This window comes from Pteropus alecto, unplaced genomic scaffold (genome assembly GCF_000325575.1).
Source record: "Pteropus alecto unplaced genomic scaffold, ASM32557v1 scaffold761, whole genome shotgun sequence".
NCBI classification, from domain to species: Eukaryota; Metazoa; Chordata; class Mammalia; order Chiroptera; family Pteropodidae; genus Pteropus; species Pteropus alecto.
The window spans coordinates 675,005-696,372 of record NW_006431558.1 but is presented as its reverse complement, the minus strand read 5'-3'; the positions used below and the strand labels follow the sequence as shown (position 1 = coordinate 696,372).

Here is a 21,368-nt window from a genome sequence, read left to right as displayed (position 1 = left end):
TGCGGCGCTTGCGTGCCCGCGACGGGGACCGGGACTGGGAGGCGGGCCCTGTGGGGCGCCCAGAGCGTAGGACTCCCTGCAGGGACTGCGGAGTCGACCCAGGCCCAAGGAGGGTCTCACCAGCTGGGGGGCGTGGGCCAGGAGGTGCAGTGGACCCCTGCTGACTCTGGTTCCCAGCTTTAGTGGGTAAATTCTACCATTTGGTTACCTGTGGGTCAGGGGTAGGTTTCCCTTCTCTGTCCAAAACCTGCCACCTAGTTATCTGTTGGGCCGGCCCCTACGGTCTGGCCGGCTTTTCATTTATCTGGAGCAGTCCCTGCCGTCTGGTTAGTTGTCTCTATGTCCTGGACAGGTCTCCTTGCCACCACCATTTGACTGTCCATCTGTCCACTTCTGTAGTGCAGCCCCCTGCTGTCTGGCTAGCCGTCCAGGGTGACCTGTGCTGTCTGGCCACCCATCCATGCCCCTCATAGACTTTAACACTTAACTATCCTTCTGTTGGGTTATCTCAGCAGGCCTCTGCTGCCTGACTGGCTGTCTGGACCCTAGGGGACCCTGTTGTCTGGCTCTACTGGCCCGACTCTTCAGCTTGGTCCCTGGCAAACAAACACTTGGCTCCTCTCTTCCAAGTGGGTCCTTTTGTCTGTCTGTCTCAGTGTCTGTCTTTTTCTTAGTCTGCCCGTCAGTACCCTAATAGCTCTTGGCTGTCTGGCCCAACCTCTGGTAGAAGATGGTAGCAGCATAGAGAAGAGAAGGGAGCTGAAAGATGGGACTTGAACTTACTACCTTCTCAGTTGAAAGTAGGACCCTGGGGGGAGCTTTCTCCAGGATTTTTTCCTGGCCCATGTCAGGGCGTTCTAGGACCCTGGAACTCAGGGGCCAGACACCAAGCTAAAGCTTGTTAATTGGGAGCACTCTTGGAGCCTGGGAAGGGACTGTCTGCTCAGGCCTCCGTGGCAGGAGCTGGGATAAGGTCTTCTGTGGGCAGCACTGAGAAGCCTCAGTTTGCCCATCTGTCCAGTGGCAAATTCCACTCTCGGGGCTGTTTCTGGGATTCAGGAAGCTGTTGAATGAGAACCAGTCCCTTCTCCCTTCTTCTGCCTCTTGCCCTTCTGCCTTCCAGATGGGCGGCCACGTTTCCATTCCAGAAAGGATTCCACGTGTGACTGTGGCTGCCACGTGATAACGTCATTGTCATTATTATTACTGTCATCTTCGTCGTTGTCAGTGTTACGGAGTGATGTTCATTTAGCAGGCGCCAGGCTGAGTTCTTTCTTGGTTCAGCATCTTGAGTCTCATGATGAGCAAGTAGGGTTGAGGTTTCTGTTATCCCCACCTCAGAGAGGAGCAGCAAGGCTCAGAAAGGACCTACTGTTTGCCCAATGCCACCAGCCAGGTGCTCAGTGGAGCCCAGCTGGGCACCCGGGCCCTGCCCCTGCCTTTCAAGAGGCCTGGGGTTTTGTTCCTAGCGATACGAATTTCCTCTTTTGCTGCTTTGTCCCTGGCACTTTGTCTTCCATCCACTGTGGCAGAAAGGTGTGAGTTTGGGGTCAGCCAGGCCTGGGTCGTGGGCCCCTCTGCATGACCACCTTCCTACCTGCCCAGGCTTCCGGTGGGCATCTGCAAAGCTCTGTCCATTACATTTGCCTTTGCTCAGGTTTTTCACCTCTCTGAGCCTTTGTTTTCCCTCCTAAAAATGGGGTGATGGTCCCTCAATTGTTATAAGGATGCAGTGACGTAGTGTGTTGAGGTGCATACTTAGCACAACGCCTGGCATACAGGTCTATATGGTCATTATTTACTGTACCGGTTCCCTTCATATTAACAAAAGCTAATCACATTTTACACTGGACTTATGAAGGTGGCACTGCCATGATTCCATTTTACAGAGCAGGAAACAGGCTCAGAAAGCTGAGTATTCCTGCTTGAGGCTGTTCAGTGAGGACTTGGGGGCTTTGGGGAGGGCGAGTCTCTCCCTCTCCTCTCCACTTTTCTTCCATCCCTCTGCCCTTTGCCTTTCTCTCCTGCCCACCTTGGCATCTGGTGACTGCCAACTACTTCCAGTCTGGCTCCTGTGGCAACCTCTCAGAAGCCTGTAATGTGACATCATCGTTAAGAGCATTAATTGAGAGCCTGAGAACCAAAGATGTAAAAAGGCATCTCTTTAGGTATGAGATGCTCCAACAGAACCAATTTCCTTTTGTTTTTAGAAGGTGGGGAAGGCCCTTCAGCTACAAAGCCCTGCTTCAAGGGGATGGCAGGTGGGCTTCACTTTGAATTTCACTCCCGACTTCTTTTCATAAATGTGGTCAAACTTATCCCTCACACCGTGGACCAGTACAGTGAATATTCCGTTGGTTTCAAGCAACAGACAAGAGAGTGTCAAGGGCATGTGTCTGGGGTCAGCACAGGCTGCTCCGTTTCATTGCCTCCTCCTTGTGGATTTTCTAAGAATGTGCTCGGAGTGGGAATGACTCACTTAACTTAGTCGTGTGCCAGGGCTTGCCCATTGGTGGCCCTGGGGGCCAAGGTCTGCTTGTTCAGTCTTTTGTTTCGTCTGTGGTGGTGTTTCAAATGTTTTGTTTTTAATTTGCTGTCAATATGTAAAAATTGGATTTTGCATAAATATCTAGATTTTTGCAATGCTAGCAAACACCCCAAGATCTTTAGAGTTTAGTGGTGTAGCGCCCAGGCTCTGGGTGCAAGCCCAGCCCCGCCGTGTTTCTCTGCGCCTGTGTACCCGTGGCTGCTGCTGGTACAGTCTTCGTTTTCTGGCCTCCCTGTTGCCATGTCTCACTTGGCACCAACTGTCTGGATCCCAGAAGCAGCAGCCGCTGGTGGTTCAGTCAAATTAGGACTGGCCACTCAAGCTGCCGTAGTCCCTACCATGCCCAAGGGATTGCCCAGGCCCATTTGCATCCTGGCCCTGGAAACTTTTGAATTGAAGACCCCTGGCTTGTCCTGCTCTGTATCAGCTGATAGACCTGTGGCTTCCTCCTGACCCCTGTCATTTAGACTCAGGAGCTGGTTAGAGAGAGGGGCTTAGGAAATTTCTCCTTGAGAAAAGAGCTAGAGGAGGAGGCCAAAGTCAGGGCCTCTAACTCTGGAGGCCTCAGCTCGATTCTGTGAGCCTCTGTTTCCCCAGCTAGGAAATGGGCTGTTAACAATATCTATTCATAGGCCCATTCAGGTGTCCAGGTGGGTGTGTTTCACTTTCTTAAGAGAGATAAAGTCATCTGGTACCCCTCATCAAGGATGGAGTAAGGATGAAATGAGACCATTTAGAGTGCTTGGGAGTGTGTCTAGCACAGAAAAGGTGCTTAAAATGCCCTACATTTTTCATTTGTTTATTGCAACATGTTTCTGGCCCTGTTCTAGGGCTGTGCTCAGCCCTGAGCAAGATACCAAAACCCCTGCTCTGGGAGAGCTGGCTTTCCAGTGGGGGTGGGGGTGGGGGCCGCAGAGAAAGAAGGAACTTGGTAGAAGGTGATAACTTATGGAAAAAAAGAGCAGGATTAAGGAGAGCGCATGGGGAGCAAGGGGAGGTTTATAGTTTTAAATAGAGAGGTCAGGGAAGGCCTCTGTGGGAAGCGGACGTTTGAGCAGGGATTAAGGAAGTGAAGGGGGAGCCATCAGTGGAGACCTGCCGGAAGAGCATTCCAGGCTGTGGGAACAGACATTGCAGAGGGAGTATGCCTAGAGGCTAGCGTAGGGGGTAACTGGGGAGGTATTCTGGCTAGTCTGGGTGGGTGCAGGCCAAGTGGAGCCCTGCGCAGAGGGAAGGCTGCTGGTGGTGGCCTCACTACCACCTGGTCCTGGGCAAGCTGAGGGCTTTGGCTTTTGGTTTTCAGCTTTACCTCGATTTCTCAGTGAGTGGATCTGACGAATGCATGTAGGGGTCTGGTGCCATTTTGCTTTTCACAAGAAACAGCTCCCCATGGGACTCTGCCATCTCCAGCTGCATTTTCATTTGATCTTTGGTGATGTGTTCCTCCAGAGAGACATGGCTTCTGCCTGGCGGTGGACTCTGGATGAACTGTTGGTTCATGTCCCTGCCAGACATGGGGCACATGGTCCCTTATGGATCTTAGGTGTTTAAAACCACTTGGAAATAATGGCTACTTTTTCCATTGTCTCTTATTTTGGGCAAAACCAAATTGGCTTTGCCTGCGTGGTCTGGTGTATCTGGGCCAGCCATAATGTTGCAAGGCCAGAGGTGCCTGTGGGGATCTGGCCGTCTCTGCTGCTCGTTAGTTGAATGCCCTCACTTCTCTGGGCCTCATTTTCTTCCTCTGGAAAATGGGGATCACAGTGGTCCCTCCTTCCTGAGAGCGGCCAAGGATCACAGGAGCTAATCCTCATGAAACGTTAGACCCGTGCGTTTTGCATAGCCGTAGGTCTGGACTCTGCCGACCAGTTGTTAATTCCTTTTTTCTTAAAGAATTCATGATTAGCTTTGTTAATACAAATAACACCACATTTTAGCACAAACACTAATTGAGTGCCTGTTAGAACAAGCCAGAACCAGCTGGGGAACCACATGCATACCGGGTCCCCAGGGCCTGAAATGCTAGCGGGATCCTGTTCCTGGTTTGTTTCTAAGTGGGAACAGTGGCTGCGAACAAATATTTGGCCCTGAAAATAATTTCCACTCATTTCATTTATGGCAGTGGGAAATTGGGAGCAAAAGTGCCCCACAATAGGGAATTGGCTAGACAAACAATGTGTCCAGACAACGGACTGTGAAGTAGGCACTCAGAGTGATCTAGCAGAGGATTTAATGACCCAGAAAGCTGTGTAAGTAAGACCTGTCAGGTTGCAGATCGCATGAATGGTGTTACCGTATCGTGTTCAGAGCAGTTGTATTTGTGTCATAAAAAACCTGGAAATATGTATGAACTCCATATGTGTGTTGTCTTCCCATGTGATTCTTGGTTTGTTTTGACTCATTTTGGGATTATGTTTATAACCAGAAGACAAATTTTTCCAAAGCTCAGAGTTTATTTGTCTGGGGATAATGGCCCTCGACAGGTACACAGATCGAAATCTCCTGGTAATAAACCAGGTCATTTCTGAGTGAGGGCAGAGGACGGTCTTGTGGATAGTTCTAGTGTTAAAGAGTTATCAAAGAGAGCATGGGAAGAAAGGGCCTCTCTGGGAATAGAACCCTGTGCCTCTCTGGGTGTTGGCATTTGGCTCAGAGTCACATCTGCCAAGGTTTTGCCCAATTTGAATGAAAATGCCGAAATTATAGGCCCCTCTACTGCAGAAAAAATGGGAGCATCAGCTAACCCTTAATTTACTGGCGTTGCCAAGTGCATATTGTAATTAAGCCCTTATTGTGTTAAAGCTTTGGAAAAATGCAAGGCAATAATGAGATATTTATAGGGCATTAGCTACAATCTGAATAAAAGGAAACAATTGAAGAAGTACAAATTAGTAGTTGATAGTTGGGTATGGGGGATGGGAAGCACAGAGCACGCAGAGGGAATGCGGTCAGCATTGATATGATGGCAAGGTGGGTCAGGGGAGGGAGGGAGCAATTGGGAGGATCGTTTTATGAATTATATAGATGTCTAACAATGTACTGTATACTTGAAACTAATTTAAATAAAATTTTTTAAAATAAATAAATAAAAAGAAAACAATCGCCCTGCCTTCCGAAGCAGGATGGCACTAAAGAGGAAAGGCTCCTGCTTCCTGTGCCTTAAGGTTCCTATTAATATTCGTGATGAGGCCCCTGCTGGGTGCTGGGGATTTTCCCTTTGGAGTCACCTTCAGTTTGAATAAGGCTGGGTTTCACCTGCCGCTAAATGTATATGACACAATAAGAGCTGATGTTTTTGGAGAATCACCCTGTGCCCCTGTGCTGTATCTAAAATCAGACCTTGAGGTCCCAGCATCCCTGGGGAGCAGGTGCTGCTCTTAGCATCCCTGCTTTAGAGGCGGGAAAACTGAGGCCAGAGGGGGAACTGGCTTGAATTTACACAGGGAGGAGTGCAGGAGCCAGGGCCTGAGCTGGGCCTTACTCTTCCAGAGCCAGACACCTGGGGACAGTGGGGATGGGAAGGTCTGGCCTTGGCTTTTGAGAGTAGAGTGAGCAGTGGATGCCATGGCACTTGTGTTCGAGGATGGGGCTGAAGTCACAGATTGAGCAACTTCTGGCTTTTGGAATCATTTAATTAGCTGTGTGTCCAATTGGCATGCCTTAAGTAGCGCCTGCTTTGTCCCAGGTGCTAGGGACCCAGTGGGGGCCGAGATGGATCAGGTAAATGGTTAAATGAGCAAGAAAATTCTGAAGATCAAGTGCAGTGAAGATGGTCAGGGAGTGAGAGTGACTGGGTGGGGGCTGCTGCTTTAGAAGAGGTGGTCTGGATGGGTGCCCTGCAATGGAACCAGCCCCTTGAAGACCCCAGAGAAGAGTGTCCCAGGCAGAAAGGATGGCAAAAACAGAGGGCCCAGCTCGCCTGGCCTGCTAGGTGCCCGCTGCACATGCGGAAAGGGACTGAGATGGAGGCAGGAACCAGCAGGTACGTGAGGGCCAAGAAACTGCCCATCGGTTGCCTACTTTTCTTAAATTTTAATTATGCAAGTGGAACACTGGTGACAGTGTTCTTGTAAAAAGGGAAGCCGTGACAGACGAGGAGGAGCACATGGCCCACCTTGTCCCTTCCTCCTAGCTCTGCGTGGGGACACTGTCATCAGTTTAGGGGGTGCCCTGCCAGCGCCTGCTTGTGTTTACATACACATGTACGTGCTGGTATCTACAGAAAATGCACAGCATCCTTAGGGGTTGGTTCTGGTTTTAGGATGTCTTCTTTCCAGAACTGGGACCACCCTGTTTATATAGTTTGGCAACTCGTTTCCCAACCACTCAACACATCCCGGAGGTCTTTCCATGTTGGAATGTTTGTAACTGCTGCTTGGAGCTTCGTGACTGTCTCCAGGGGTCAGCAGTGGAGGTGGGGGCCAACGAAGTCACTGTGACTGATGAGTGATGCCGGCACCTTCCGTGTGCCATGATCCACACTGGGGCCTTGGCACAAGGTGCCTCAACCACTTTGAGGCCAGTGCTTGATTCCCATTTCCCGACGAGGAAACCGAGTCACAAAGGCTTGCTCAAGGATGTTGGGGTTTCAGGCAGGTAAACTTGAACCCAGAGCCTCGGCCAGCCCGGGAGGCCTACTCCCCAGGCTTGTCCATGGAGGAGCACCCTCACCCCGGCTCTGTTGGATCTTTCTTTTCTCCTTGGCCTGTCTTCATGGGGTCTAGTTTACACTCCCTCTGCACTGTGTTTGTGCCTCAGTGTGGCCTCAGAACTTTCTGGAACAAGTCAAGGAGTAATCCATGGAGTCCTTGCTGTGCCCATGGGGGTGCCCAGTGCTGTGCCTCATCTGCTCGATTTGGCTCCTTCAGTGTGGACTAGAGGCATGGCTCTGGTCTTCCTTTTTCACTGAATGAACTTCCCATGTCTTTGAGGCACTCACCATGTGCCAGGCACTGAGTACTGTCTGTACATCATCTAGGGCTGGCCGCATTTCACAGTTGAGCAGAAATGGGACAGGCAGGTGGGGGCCTCTGGGCTCCCATACCCTCCCACCTCTCCGTTCAACCCGTATTTGTCCCTGGTGGAGAATGGCACCACCATAGCAAGTGGCAGAGGTTATGTTCAAATGCGGATATGGAGAGCGAGGCTCAGGAGGTCTCTGTCCTCTCAGAAGGCACATTCCAGTGCGAAGTGAGTGGAGGCATGTGGAAGATGGAGGTTCTGATAGGGAGCCTTGGAATGGGAATGGTGGTCAGGGAATATGTCTTGGAGGAGGGAGAATATCTTTTTGCTGAGGTGAGGAAGACAGGCAGGAGCTGGTCAGAAGCAGACAGGTGACCGCTGGACTTGTACCGTTGTGCCCATCTTGCTTGGCTGTGGACCCCAGTCCATAGCGCACTTCCTTTCCTTTGTTCACGGCTGTGTAGTGCTCCGTGATACAAAGGTACCTTTGTTTATTTACCAGACCCTGGTAACAGATATCGAGGCAGTTTCCAGTCGTCCAACCCCAGGATTTGCACCTGGACAGAGGATACCTGTGTAGAATGTGGGAGAGGAGGACATCAGGAGGTTGATGGCCAGCACTGGGTGTCTGGCCCTCACCTACCTAAGCATGGTGTCCAAGATGCCACCAAGTAGCTGCTTTACTGGGGTTCAGTGAGCAGGTTTGGAATTGGTCAGCATGTCCTCACCACGCTTTACCTCCTCTTCACCTCTCCCATTGCAGTCCCCCAGCTCCCTCCCCCAGCCCCTACAGCATCCACAGGGCTCTCGTGAGCCCTGAGTCAGGGCACATCCCTCCTCTGCCCACTATGCTCCATGGCTCCCACCGCACTTGGGGTAATAGCCCAAGTTCTCCTGCAGCCCCTTCGCCTTCCTGCCTTCACTTCCTCCCACTTTTCCCCTCATTCATCCCTCTGCCACATGGCCCCCTGGCTACCCCTGGGATCCCCAGGATCACTCCCACCCTAGAACTTTCTTTTCCTTTGTCTACACCTCCTCTTTGCCCTGAGTTCTATATGACCTGCCCTGCCTTGCTCTTGGATTCCTGCTCAAACCTCACGTCCCTGTCCTTGACCTCCAGCTCACACAGGACCCCTGCGCTCTCGGACCACCTGCCTTGATGGGTTCTCTTTGGAGCTCTTATTAGCACCTGAAATTATTTGTATCGTCTCTATCTCCCCCCACCCTCAAACAGCAGGGCGTCAAGAGCAGGGACTTTACCTGCGTGTCCTTGCTGTCCCGGCACATAGTGGGAGCATGCGTATTTGTTGAACGAATATACCTAGAAACTCCCATTGAATTAATTTCACTGCATAGATATGCATTGAGGAGGGGGCCAGAGGACCACCCCGTGACTTGCATTCTGGAGCTCACAGCCCACCTGGAGGTTGTGGGACCATGAACAGACGGGGGGCATGGGGCGCTACAGGGGCACAGAAGCAAGCATATCTTCTTTATGGCGAGGGCTGTGATTTGCCCCCTTTGAAACAAAGAGTAATAATAATAGGCTAAGACCCCGAGGTTGTCCAGGCATGGGTGTCTCTCTGGGCTGGCTTCCCGGCTGTAAGATGGTGCCCCATCCCTGGGCACTGCACAGCTACCAGTCAGATGCCCCCTCCATCTTGCTTCCTGTGTGGGTGCCAGGCAGCCCCGGCAGGAGTGGGCCCCGCTCTGCCCGGACACTCTAGTCCTCTTAACATAGGGACACGAGGTTTGAAGGCAGTGCCCTTCTCCCCATGCATGCCCAAGTGCCAACTCAGACCAAGAACCAAGGCAAGGCAGCCTCAGCCCTGGCTGCCCATTAGTATCTGCTAAGGGGAGGTGACATAAAATACCAGTGCCCAGTGCCAGACCCCTCCTCAGACCAACCTAAACTTCTGAGGGCGTTCCAGGCACGTGCCACAGCATGGAGAACAGCTGCTCTGTTTGTCACGGGAGACCTCTTTGGTTAACCTTGAAACCCCTCGGACCGCAGACCCATGGGGCTACAGACAAGCAAGCAGTCAGCAGAGCTGTCCAAGGCCCCGGTGACACCCCTCCGCCCAGACGTAGGAGGAGGCGCCCTGAAGACTCTGCCCCATGACACATTTTCCCAATGATAAGAGTGTTTTGGGTGGAGGGCAAGTGGAGCAGGCAGGAACAGTCCCAGCTGGGGTTACGCCCGCCTGCTGAGTGATACACCCTGGCACGGCCAGGCCAGCCCCTCATCATGGGTCAGGGACATAGCCCCATCTGTCCCAGGCCACGGGGCCTTTGTCTTCTTTGCTAATGGGCAGGTTCCTTCTGGAGAGTCACAGCCCCCTCACCCAGGAGGCCCCCAGCTGGCTCTGCAGTTGGGGAGCTAGCAGCTTTTAGGACGATACCTTGAGAAATTGTTCTTTTTACCTGGCGGGGTGACAGAGTGCCAGGGACCTGGAAATCTAGACTAGGGGCCTATAAACAGAGGCCAGGAGCCACCCACTCAGCTGGCGGGGAGCCTTCCTGCATTTGGGTCGGCATGGCTTCTTGACTTGCAACACGGAGTTTCCCTTGTCTGGGCATAAGCCCTTTCGATGGAAGCCTCAATCTCTAGTGTCTGCACTGGTGGCATCTCCTGCTGGTACTGCCTGGCACAAGTTGCTAGGGAGCTCAGGGTAGCCTGCTTTCTGAGGTGGGAGGCCCCATCTGGAATACTCTCCCAGCACTAGGTGAAAAAGGATTGCTGGCTTGAGTTTTCAACTCTTCTTTTTTAATTACAAGAATTATTTTAATTACAAGAATTATTTTACTGTTTGTTTATTGTAAAAATAAAATTCACTCCTTGGGATGTATGCAGAGTAAGGCGGAGGTCCTGTCGCCCTTTGGGAGCCACCTCCCATCAGTGTGTGGCTTCCGTCAGATCCTTTTTCTGTATTTCTCTGTGTAAATGTCCCTTGTCCCCTCCTCAATGCGACTGTGAGTCCATCTCTGACAGTCCGAAGTCTTGCCAGAATGTGACCACCTCACACCAAGTCCCTGTATTTAGCAGTGTCTTTTTTAAAAAATCTTTTGCATGTATGTATGTATGTATGTATGTATGTATGTATTGATATTTTTTATGGTGACATCGATTAATGAAATCCAATAAGTTTCAGCGTCCACTTTGACAGTAAGGTATATATGTAATTTGCACTATGTGTTTACCTCCCATAGTTAGATTTCTTTCTGTCACCGCATATTTGACCCCCTTTACCCTGTCTACCTCCCCCCTAGTAGTGTCTTGAGGGGCTTTTACCTTTGTTTTGTTTTTAATAAACTTTTTATTTTGGAATAATTTTAGACTTATGAAAAATAAATAAGCTTTCAATTTCCAAAAGAGTTGCAAAAATACAGAGAGCGCCTGTATACCCTTCAGTTATCTTTCTTTAATATTAACATCTTACCTTATGATGGTACATTTCTTACAACTAAGAAATTAACCTTGGAATATTATTATCATTGGTGAGAGCCAGACTTTACTCGGATTCCCCGTCTTTCCCAGGGCCCCATCCAGGGTCTCACATTGCATTTTGTTTTCACTTTCCTTAGTCTCTGCTGGTCTGTGACGGCGCCAGTCTTTTCTTGTTTTTCATGACCTTGGTATTTTATAGAATGCCCTTCAGTTTCGGTTATCTAGTATTTTCTTATGATTGTACTAGAGCTATGGGTTTTGGGGAAGAAGACCACAGAGGTGAGGTGCACCTCTCTCTGCATCCTATCAGAGGTCCATGATGTCAGCAAGGTTTACTGTGGGTCATGATGTTGACCTTGATCTCCTGGTTAAGATAATGTCAGCTTTCCCCACTGCAAAGTTACTTTTTTCCCCTTTTATACACTATTCTACTGGAACACGGAGGGTCCTATAATTGTTTGAATAGGTAATGTGTCGAACATGGCCCCAAGTTCAAAACCATCATAAGGGATGGAGAGAGAGAGACCTGCTCCTGCAGTCAGCACCCCCATGGCTAACCGCCCTTCCTTGTCTCCTGTCCATCTTCCCGTTTCTCAGTGCAAATAGAAGCATATGTGAATGTGGTTTTATTCTCCTCTGCCCCGTACACAGCTCTACATCCTGTTCTGAACAGTGCGATTGTTACTTCACGGTATTTCTTGGAGATTTTAGTGTATTAGCACATAGAGTGCTGGCTCATTTGTTTTTTTTCTCCCTCGAAGTATAATTTACACATAGTAGACACCATCCATTTTTTAGGGTACAGTTGTAAGAGTTTTGACAAACACAGAGTTGTGTAATCACTACTGCAATCAATGCATAAAACACGTCTGTCAGCCCCCAGGATCCCCGTGTGCCCTTCTGTACTCACCCCTCCCCCACCCCTAACCAGGCGCCAACTGATGGGTTCTCTTCCCTGTGGTTTTGCCTTTTCCAGAATGTCATAAATGGGCTCATGCAGCCTTGTGAGTCCAGCTCGTCTCACTCTGCGTGACACATTTGAGAGCCATCCAGGCTGTGTGCATCAGTAGTTTGATCCTTTTTATTGCTGAGGAGTATTTCATGGTATGGCCAGACTGTCATCTGTTGAACCATTCACCCATTGAAGGACGTTGGGTTGTCCCCTGCTTCTTGGTGGTTATGAATAATGCCGATGTAAACACTTATGTGCAGGTTTCTGTGTAGCTCATAAGTGGGATACATTTTGAGCTAATTTTTGTATGACTTTTGTGGTATGGACTGAGGTTTATAATTTGTGTTGCATGTGACTGTCCAGTTGTCCAGTACTATTATTGTAAAGACCATCTCTTCTCTATTGAGTTGCCTTTGTCAGAAATCAATTGGTCATGTTTGTGGGGGGTCCATTCCGTGTGGCTGCCCTTTGGCCAAAACCACATGTCTTTATTACTGCAGCTTTATAGTAAGTCTGGAATCAGACCGGGTGAGTCTTCTTCGTTCATCTTTTCCAAAATTGTTTTGGTCATTCAAGTTCCTTTGCCTTTACATGTAAATTCTAGAATCAGCTTGTTGATTTCTACAAAATAGGTCTTTGTGTATCAGTTTGTGGAGAGCTTCGCTATTTTTGTAACTATATTATTCCATCTAACATCACTGCTCACCTGGACCTCCTCCTAGGTTTTGCACCTTCTGGCTTCGCTGCCTTCTGCCCCCACCCCAGGCTGTTTGTTCTCCCTACAGAGGCCAGAGGAAGCCTGTGAAGAATATGCTTCTCCTCTGCTCAGTACCTGCCACAGCTCCCAGTTCCATTACTGTGCAAGCTAAAGTCCTCACTCCCACCCAGAAGGCCCTGCATAATGTCCTTACTCTGCTCCCTGCCCTGTCACTTGTCCCTTACTTGCTCTGTTCCAGCCATTCCGGTCTCTTCACTGTTCCTTAAACATGGTAGGCACAGTCTGTCCCACCTCGGGGTCTTTGCACATGCTGTTTCCTCTGCCTGGAAAGCCCATCCCCTGGGATAGCCTTGTGACTCATTGATCACCTCCATCAAGCCTCTACTCAAATGCTCCCTCCTCAGGAGGCCCGCCCTGTCCTCTCTGCTAAAATGCCCCCACCCTGTTACTCCATCATCTTGCCCTGTTTAATTTTTCTTGGAAGGACTTGTCACTCCCTGTCATTGTCCTATTTATTTGGTTTATTGTTCATCTCTCCCCAGTAAAATGTGAGTGCCCGATGGTGTGGCTTTGCTCCTGGGTGTGCCCCCATCCCTTGCCCATCGAATATTAGATGCTCAAGAAACCCATCTCCCTCTCAGTGTAAATTCACCCATCTGTGTCTCAGTCCCAAAGGGAGACTCACTCAGTAAAGGTAGCTGAGTCTGCTCAGTGCTAAGCACCAATGGGAGCTGCCACTCAGGGCGGGCCAAACACACCTGGTCACTGCTTGGAGTTAGGCTGGGCGGGGGAGGCACATGCTGGTCAGACACACCAGAGAGAAGTGGAGGCTCTAGCTAATATCAGAGTCAAAGAGGGGATGAGGCTCAGGAAGGTGAGGTGAGGACCGGCCATAGTCAGAGGCCCGGGCCTTCCTGGGCGGGTTCGGGTGGGTCAGCGGTAGTTTTTCCTTAAAGATGGATGATAGACCTTTCCCCTTGTTGGTCCATGGGTTGCTCTTGTGCTTTTTAAAAAAAATATAACGTCTGTACTGAAATATAATTCACATACGATAATATTTGTCCTTTTAAAGTGTACTTATTCAGTGGTTTTTTGTCTATTTGCAGAATTATGCAATGATCACCATTATCTAATTTCAGAACATTTTCAGGCCCCCAAAAGAAACTACCCATGAAGCAGTCACTCCTCACCCCCAGCTCCTGGCAACCACCAAACTGCTTTCTGTCCGTGAATTTGCCTGTTCTGGATGTTTTGTGCAAGTGGAATCATACACTATGTGGCCTTTCGTGTTTGGCTTCTTTCAGACTTTACATAATGTGTTTTCATTGTTCATTGTTATTATAGCCTGTGTCAGAACTTCATTCCTTTTTATGGCTGAATAATACTCCAGTGTATGGATATGACACATTTAGTTTACCCGTTCATCAGTTGATAGGCATTCGTTTCCAGTTTTTGGCTGTTATGACTGATGCGGCTGCTATGAGCATTTGTATATGAGTTTTCGTGTGGACCTGTGAATGAATTTCTCTTGCCTGTCTACCTAGGAGTGCAGTTGTTGAGTCATGTGGTTTAACCTTTTGAGAAACTGCCAGATAGTTTTCTACCGTGGCTGTACCGTTTTACTTTCTCCGTAGGAATGGATGAGGGTTCCAGTTTCTCCACATCTTCGATAATACTTATCTGTCTTTTAAAATTCAGCCTCCTAATGGGTATGAAGTGGTATTTTGCTCATTGTGGGTATTTTTCATTTCCGTAATGACTCATGATGAGCTTTTTGCATGCTTATTGGCCATTTGTATAGCTTCTTTGGAGAAATGGCTATTCAAATATTTTGTCCATTTCTTAGTTGTGTTGCTTGTCTTTTTATTGTTGATTTGTAAAAAGTTCTTTATATCTGGTATCAAGGTCAGTCCTTTATGAGATAAATTGTTTTCCAATACAGTCTTGCTCTGCATAACAATGTTTTGGTCAATGACAGACAGCATATGGGACAGTGGTCCCATAAGATTATAATGGAGCTGAAAATTCCTGTCACCTAGTGACATAGCTGTTGTAACGTCATAGTGCAACACATTACTCACCTGTTTGTGGTGATGCTGGTGTAAACCCGCACTGCCAGTCGTCTGAAAATATAGCACGTAGAATTATATACAGTACATAATATGTTATGATGATAATAAATGGCTGTGTTACTGGTTATGTATTCACTATACTTTCCATCATTATTTTAAAGTATACTCTTTCTACTTATTAAAAAAGTTTTCTGTAAAACAGCATGCTATGTTATGCCATCAGCAAGCAGCCTCATACATCTTGTGTTTACTGTGTCTCTTATTTTTCAATTACAATTGACATTCAGTATTATTTTATATCTGTTTTGGGTGTACAGCATAGTGGTTAGACATTTATATAACTTACAAAGTGATCCCCTGATAAGTCTAGTACCCAGCTGATACTGTATATAGCTTTACAGTATTATTGACTATATACCCTATGCTATACTTTACATCCCTGTGACTATTTTGTAACTGCCAATTTGTACCTATTATTCCCTTCACCCAGCCTCCCAATCCCCCTGCCACCTGGCAACCATCAGGTTGTTTTATGTATCTCTGAGTTTGATTCTATTTTGTTTGTTGATTTTGTTCTTTAGATTCCACATGTAAGTGAGATCATATGGTATTTGTCTTTCTCTGACTTATTTCACTTAGAATTATACCCTCTAGGTCCATCTATGTTGTAGCAAATGCTAAGATTTCATTCTTTTTTATGGCTGAGTAATAATCCGTTGCATATTTACCATACCTTCTTTATCCAGTCATCTATCCTCACCAACACTCATTTGTTGATTTATTGATGATAGCCATTCTGACAGGTGTGAGGTGATATCTCATTGTGGTTTTAATTTGCATTTCTTTGATGATTAGTGACATTGAGCATCTTTTCATATGGCCATCTGTATGTTGTCCTCAGAGCAATGTCTATTCAAGTATTCTGCCCGTTTTTTAATCAGGGTTTATTTTTTTATTTTTTTATTTTTCCTTCAGTGTTAAGTTGCATGGGTTCCTTATAAATTTAGGATATTAACCCCTTATTGGATGTCTCATTGGTGAATATCTTCTCCCATTTGGTAGGTTGTCTCTTCATTTTGTTGATAGTTTCCTTTGCTGTGCAAAAACTTTTAGTTTAGACCCTTTTGTTTATTTTTTTTTCTTTTGTTTCCCTTGCACAAGGAGATATATCAGAAGAAATTACTAATAGTGAACTGCATCTCTTGATTGCTTCATATTCTCTTGTGCTTGATTTAATCTTGTGTTGTTTTGTACAGTACCATGCTATATAGGCTTGTAGCCTACGAGCAGTAGGCTGTACCGTGTACCCTAGGTGTGTAGTAAGCTATACCGTCCAGGTTTGTGTAAGTGCATTCTGTGATGTTCTCGTGACACCAGCTAACGTTGAATTTCTCAGAACACATCTCTGTCGTTAAGCTGTGCGAGACTGTATTTTCTCTCATTATGTAGATTGTCTTTTCACTTTCTTGGTGATGTCTTTTGAAGCAGAAAAGTTGAAAATTTTATCTATTTTTTCTTTTGTCACTTATGCTTTTGGCGTCATATCCAAAAAACCATCGCCAAATCCATGAAGGTCATGAAGATGTACTACTGAATTTTCTTTTAAATGTTTTGTGGTTTTGGCTTTACATTTAGGTCTCTGATTTATTTTGAGTTCATTTTTATATATGGTGTAAAGTAGGAGTCCAACTTCATTCTTTTGTATGTGGCTATCCAGTTGTCCCAGCACCATTGATTGAAAAGACTATTCTTTCTTCATGGATGGTCTTGGCACCTTTGGCTGAATTAATATCAGTTGACCATAAATACAAGAGTATGTTTCTGGACTCTCATATCTATTCTGTTGATCTTTATATCTACCCTAATGATAGTACCACACAATCTTTATTACTGTCCCTTTGTAATAATTTTTGAAATTGGGAAGTATGATTCCTCCAATGTTCTTATGTTTTCAAGCTTGTTTTGGCCATTCTTGGTCTCTTGCATTTCCATTTGAATTTTAGCATCAGCTTATCAATTAGTGCAAAATATGCCTTTGGGATTTTGGTGGGAGCTGCACTGAGTCTATAGATCAGTTCGGTAGGTATTACCATCTTTACAATATTAAGTCTTCTATGAACGCAAGATGTCTTTTCATTATTTAGGTCTTTAATTTCTTTCAACAGTGTTTTTAGTTTTCATTGTGAAAATTTGTACTTCTTTTAAATTTATTCACAAATATTTTATTCTGTTTGATGCTATTGTAAATGTAATTTTTTTATTAATTTCATTTTCAGATTAACTGTTAATATACAGTAGTGTAACTGATTTTTGTATATTGATCTTGCATCCTGCAACCTTGCTGAACTTATTTATTATCTCTAATAGTTTTATTGGGGGTAGAGTAGGGTGGTGTAGATTCTTTAGCATTTTCTATAGATATGATCATGTTATCTGTGAATAGTTTTCCTCCTTCCTTGGTTGGATGGCTTTGTCTCTTTTTCTTGCCTGATTGACCTGGCTAGAAGCTCCAGTACCATGGTGAATAGAAGTGAGAGTGGACATCCTTGTTTTGTTCCTGATCTTGGAAGGCTTTCAGTGTTTCACCATGAAATGAGATGTTAGCTGTGGGTTTTGTGTAGATGCCATTTGTCAGGTTGAGGAAATTCCCTTGTATTCATAATTTGTTGAGTGTTTTTATTATGAAAGGGTGTTGGATTTTGTGACATGCTTTTTCTGCTTCTATTGAGATAATTAAATAGTATCGTCATTTACTCTGTTAACATGGTGTATTACCTTGATCGCCTTTCACATTTTTGGACCAGCGTTGTGTTTCTGGGATAAATCTCACTTGACTATGGTACGTAATCCTTTTTATATGTTGCCGAATTTGGTGTACTAGTATTTTGTTGAGGTGAGGATTTGTGTGTGTGTTTGTGTGTGCGTGTGTGTGTGTCTGTCTGTCTGTCTGTAGTCATAAGAAATATCAGTCTGTAGTTTTCTTGTGATGACTTTGGCTTTTATTTTTCCAATTGAAGTTTTTTTATTTTATGTACAAAGAGCTAGTATTGTTTCTGTGGTCAAGTAGATATCTTGAATGATCCACTCAAGGAAGTTTACTTAGTGTAATGTAATGAAGCCTGTATCCTTCACATACTGATGGAAACATTGGTGGCACATACTGAGGCCGTATTTCCAGATCTGACCGTGCTGGTTTGAGCAGGCGTGGCAAGAATTAGAACCCAGGCTGAATTTTCTCTGATGGCTCCAGTAGAGCTGCTGGTGACCCGTCTTGCTTTCTTGGATGCAACGAGGCAAAAGTGTCTTCGTCTGGCTTTGATATCACAGAATGAGTTAGGAAGTGTCCCTTCCTCTTCTATTTTTTGAAAGAGTTTGTGAAAGATCCATATTAAATCTTTAAATGTTTGTTAGAATTCACCAGTGAAGCCATTTGGGCCTGGGCTTTTTTTGGGTTTTTTTTCGTGGGAAGTTTTTTGAGCACAAGTTCAATTTCTATACTTGTTATAATAGGTCTGTTCAGATTTTCACTTCTTTTTGAGTCATTTTCAGTAGTTTTTGTATTTCTAGGAATTTGTCTGTTTTGTCTAGGTTAATTTTTTGGCATATCATTTTCTTCTAACCCTTTTCATTTCTGTGAGGTTGGTAGTGATGCTCCTTTCCTGATCACAGTAATCTGAGTCTTCTCTTTTTTCCCTTGGTTAATCTAGCCTAAAGGTACCTCAATTTTGTTGGTCTTTTCAGAGAACAAACATTAATTTTATTGATTTTTCTTTGTTTTTTCTCTTTATCATTTACTCTCTAATCTTAATTCCTTTTTTTCTGTCCACTTTGGGTTTGGTTGCGTTTTCTTTTTTCAGATTCTTAAATGGAAGATCACTTTTTGATTTGAAATCTCTTCTTTTAAAAAGAATTTTAAAATTGTTGTGAATTTAAGAACTTTTTAAAAAAGCCATATTGAATTATAATTGATAAACAGAAAATTACAGTCTTTTTTCTTTGAGATAGGTGCTTACATCTATAAATTTCCCTCTGTGTACTGCTTTAGCTGTATTTTGTAGGTTTTGATATGTTGTGTTTTCAATTTTCATTAATCTCAAAGTGTTTTTTTAATTTCTGTTGTGATTTCTTTTTTGACTCATTGGTTATTTATGAATGTGACGTTTAATTCCCGCATAGCTGTGAACTTCCCCAGATTTCCTTCTTTTGTTTTTTGACTTCATTCCGTTGTGGCCAGAGAACATACTTGCTTTGATTTCAGTTCTTTTATAGTTACTGAGTCTTGTATTATGGCCTAACTTCAAATACAGCCTATCCTAGAGAATGTTCCGTGTATCCTAGATAAGAATGTGTATTCTGCTGTTGGGTGGAGCGTCCTGTACCTGTGTTTTAGGTCTTGTTGACTTATGGCGGTGTTCATGTTTTCTATTTCCTCATAGATCTTTTGTCCAGTGTTCTGTCCGTTGTTGAAGGTGAGGTATTGATGTCTCCAGCTATTGTTATTGACTCGCTGTATTTCCCTTGCCTTGTGCTTTCTTTACAGCTCTGTAGTATCCCTCGGTCTGGCCTAGTCCCACTGCGTCTGTTCACTCTCCTACCTGAGCTTTTGGTTTTCTAGTTTCCCATTCCTGGCAGAGCCTTGGGGGTCATCAGGCTGTGCATCCACTGTGCCTGGGGCAATCCTTAGAAGGGGTTGCTGTGCTGGAAAGGAAGTGGATTTAGAATCATTTTGCCAGGTCTGCCAGGAAAGTCTGTGCCGAGATCCTTCCTGAAGTGCCAGGGAGGAGGAGCCCGTGTCACCTTTGTCAACTGTCTTATAGAATAGGGCCTTACATGTGCTGGGTACTGGGCTTCCTGTGACTCATCTTTCTAATCCTGCTGACAACCTGATGGGGTGGGCACTGTTATCCTCATTTCACAGATGGAACAACTGAGGTTCGGGGACGGGAGGACCCTGGTCCCAGTCACACAGTGAGGCTATGGCTGAGCTGTCCAGCTACAGACTCTGCCCTCTCCACTACCATATCATGTCTGCTCACCAAGTTGTCCCTACAGGGAGATGTGACTGGCTTTCCTGTCTTCAGAATGCAGGATCTCCTTTCATCCTCATTCCCAGATGTTCAGTGTGGTGACTGGGATGGTGCGCTGCAGAACGTGGACAGGAATGAGGCAGATCGCGTTGGTGCTGCACTGGTTAAGGGGTGCTGTTAGCTCTGTGGCTTTGGTCTGGATGACCTAACCGCTCCAGCCTGTTTCCCTATCTGAGAAATAGTGTTGGCGAGAGCCCCTGTGAGGGCGAAACAAAGACTGTGTACCTGGCACAGTGCCTGTGTCATATGTACCCCAGAGATGCCAGCTGCTCTTGCTGTTTACTCCTGAGCAGGCATTTATTGAGTGCCTGCTGTTTACCAGACAGTATGCTGGGTGCTGGGGACCTGGCAGTTGAACAAAGCAGACAAGAATACCTGTCTTTGTGGGGCTGACATTCTGGGGAGTTGGGGTCCAGGAGGCAGGAAGGAAGCTCATATTGCTGGGGTCAGAGCAAAGGGGTAGCAGGCAGAGCCTGGCCTGGGGAGCTGGGAGGCTAGGGCTCTCTCCCAAATGGTGCCAACCGGCTAGTGTCCTAAGGAAGAGTGGAGGGTGCTGTGGGGACATCTGGTGTGCTGGAAGCCACAGGTGGGTTTCAGGCACATGTGCAGTGTGATCTGACTTGCAGTTTGAAAGCTCTCCTTGGCTGCTGGGCTGAGAACACATGGGGCAGGGCCAGGTCCTGGGAGACAGGGGTGGGAGAGTTGCGGGGGGTGGTGACCCAGGGAACTTAGCCTAAGGATGCTGGGACTAAGCAGGGGAGAAGGAGGTAGGTCTGGGTGTGACTCAGACAGCTGACAGGATTGACTGAGAGATGGACTATAGAGAGTGGGGAAGAGATGTCTGGGGAGGGTGATAAGGCCTATCTATCTTGTGTGACACTGCCCCCAGTGTGCCAGAACAATTCCTTGTGGTATGGTGCCCCATCACACTGGGGGAGGCTCTAAGGAGGAGAGTGGGGAGGTCATGCTTGTCTCCAGAGGCCACTGCCTACTCCTTTTCAAGGAAAGGGCCCACAAGAGGGATGGTTCTGGAACGTTGGGAGCTGGGTGGGGCGCTGTCTGGCTTTCCTGCCTGTGCGTTTACTAGCATCCCGCCTGCGGGTTCGGTCGGGCCCCTCCAGGTGGTGACGTTTGCGGAGCTGGGAGTGCACATATGGCCGACCACCATCAAGGGGCTACGGAGACATGGCAAGTGCCCACCACCTCCCATCCGCACCATATCCCCTTTGACAGATGAGGCTGTGAGTGACCTTGCTGCCAAGGTCACATGGCTGGCCTTCCAGCGATGCCGTGTAGAACAATGAGGCGATAGCTGAGGGCGACCCCCAGGAGGGTGGAGGCGAGAGCTCAATCCCAAAATGGCAGCAGTTTCCCCATCACCCTTGAAAATGCTGCTTGGCTGACTGGTTGCTTTGGGGATTGTCAGTACAACTGAAAAGTTAAAAATTAATATTTGCCTGTTATAAAACACAGAAACTCCAATCACATTAGTGACTATAAAACAGAAAGTTTTCCATTCTCACTCCACAGACAACCTCCATCAAGGGTTCAAGTGTCGCCTCTAAATTATTGTTCCCTACA

At 46.7% G+C, this 21,368-nt stretch overlaps 1 protein-coding gene across 4 annotated transcripts in view; it reads left to right on the top strand.

Moving 5' to 3' along the window:
* DNM2 (dynamin 2) overlaps positions 1–21,368 on the top strand; it is an 88,841-nt gene that overhangs the window by 386 nt on the left and 67,087 nt on the right. The window lies entirely within an intron of this gene.